The sequence below is a fragment of the Neomonachus schauinslandi genome, unplaced genomic scaffold (genome assembly GCF_002201575.2).
Source record: "Neomonachus schauinslandi unplaced genomic scaffold, ASM220157v2 HiC_scaffold_150, whole genome shotgun sequence".
Classification (NCBI taxonomy): Eukaryota; Metazoa; Chordata; class Mammalia; order Carnivora; family Phocidae; genus Neomonachus; species Neomonachus schauinslandi.
In genome coordinates this window covers 39,218-41,246 of record NW_025408851.1, presented here as the reverse complement: position 1 = coordinate 41,246, position 2,029 = coordinate 39,218, and the positions used below count along the sequence as shown (strand labels likewise).

The 2,029-nt window shown below is 48.0% G+C and overlaps 1 pseudogene; it reads right to left on the bottom strand.

Moving 5' to 3' along the window:
- Positions 1-1,374: 1,374 nt before the first annotated feature.
- Positions 1,375-2,029, bottom strand: part of LOC123323663 — a 22,989-nt pseudogene continuing 22,334 nt past the window's right edge.

The following is a 2,029-nucleotide window of genomic DNA, read 5'->3' as shown; positions in this document are numbered from 1 at the left end:
TAGAAAATGAATTCTTAGTATTAGATGCAAAGTGACCTTGCTGTTAAATGTAAATCATGCACTCCTCTGACAGGATGCCAAATCTCCCAGGGCACCAGCAGGCTCAGGATCCCCAGAGAAGTGCTTGGTATTGGGGGGCGCGGCATCATGAAGGTGGGAGCAGAGCTTTCCTCTCCCTAGGGCTCAGATACACAGCTAACTGATCATAGGCTAAATGATGAAGTTAAAAAAAGAAAAGAAAAGAAAAGAAAAGAAAAAAGAAAAATCCAGGGACTCTTGTTTCCTTCCACGTGACGTGATACCCTCCACTGAGTTCTGATCCTGGAGGAAGAAACTTGCTCACATTTGGGCCATTCCCCTCTCCACCCTTTCTCTTTGGGGCAAGTGCTGCAGGAAGAGATGCGCCCAGCCCAGGGCCTCTGGCGGGGAGGCAAGTCGGCCAAGTGCTGAGAGTTAGCACTAGGCAGCCTGCTTTCTCAGGAAAGCAGATGATCTCCATCTGTTGGCTCCCTGACTTAATTTTTCAACTTGCCCAGAACCTGGGTGGGGAAGAGCGGTATTATTTATCAAGCATCATAAACACTGCAATAATATTTATCTTTCAAGGTGGCAAATCCATGCACGTCATGAAAACTGCTTAGAATTCTACAATGATTCTTTGATGTCTTCAACATAAAGTATTGATTCCTTAGTCTCACTTTCCTGCATCACCTCTCACCACTCTTTCCAGTCCCCTGTTCTCCAGCCTTACCAAACCACCTGCAGCTCCCTGACTGCCTTACACCTTAATGCCTGTTCTGTGAAATGGGCCCTGATTCCTCTCACCCCCTCCCCCCAACTTGCCAAATAGTCCCCATCCTTCAAGGCTTAGCTCAGGAATCACCTCATCCTGAAAATCTTCCTTAATTACTCCTCCAACCCCCACAGAAGAGTTGGGCACCCATCAGGTGCAAACCTCGATTATGGATTGTAATTGTTGAATTTCCTTCCTTCCTTCCTTTCTCCCTTCCTTCCTTTCTCCCTTCCCTCCTTCCTTCCTTCCTCCCTTCCTTCCTTCCTTCCTTCTTTCTTTCCTTCCTTCCATCCTTCCTTCCTTCTTTCTTTCCTTCCTTCTTCCATCTTTCCTTCCTCTCTTCCTTCCTTCCTTCTTTCTTTCCTTCCTTCTTCCATCTTTCCTTCCTCTCTTCCTTCCTTCCTTCCTTCTTTCTTTCCTCCCTTCTTCCATCCTTCCTTCCTCCCTCTCTTCTATTTTTTTGCTTGTTGACTGGCACTTTTATTGAGAACTATATAGTTTTAGGAACAAACCACAAAAATAATTCTGCTGGATTGGTTTCTGTAATTTTATAGTGAGGAGCCTAGAATGTGAGCAGCCTGCTAACTTCCAGACTGATCAAAGACCTTCTGTATCCACTTCTTCAGGCGGAACACGTGTGTGTAGAAGCCATATTTTCCATCCCTGTCATAGCCTTCACCCCATGACACGATGCCCATTTGATATCAGCGGTTGTTAAAGGGGCTCTTCATGACAAAGGGCCCCCCACTGTCACCTTCACAGGCATCTCCTCATTTCCTTTCACTGGGCTTGAAGCCAGCACAAAACATGTCGGTGATGCGGATCCGAGTGGAGGCTTTGCACACCGGCCGCTCCACAATGGGCAGGTTCACCACCTGCAGGACGTTGGGCTGTACCTTGGCAACGTTGGACATCCACATCTCCTTCAGGTTGCCCCAGCCAGTCACCCACCCTTTGTATCTGGCGTGGAGCAGTCTGATTGCGATTTCCTCATCAGGCAGGCACACGGGGTAGATGTAGTTGCTGAAGGTGATGGGCTTCTTGAGCCTCAGCAAGGCTATGTTATGGTCCAAGTTCTCCCTCCAGTTGTACCTGGGTTGGATGTAGATCTTTTCCAGCATGGAGAGCTTCTCAATGCTTCGCTCATACGTGGGCCATGTGCTGGTGCCTTCCTTCCTTCCATCCTTCCTTCCTTCCTTCCTTCCTTCCTTCCTTCCTTCCTTCCTTCCTTCCTTC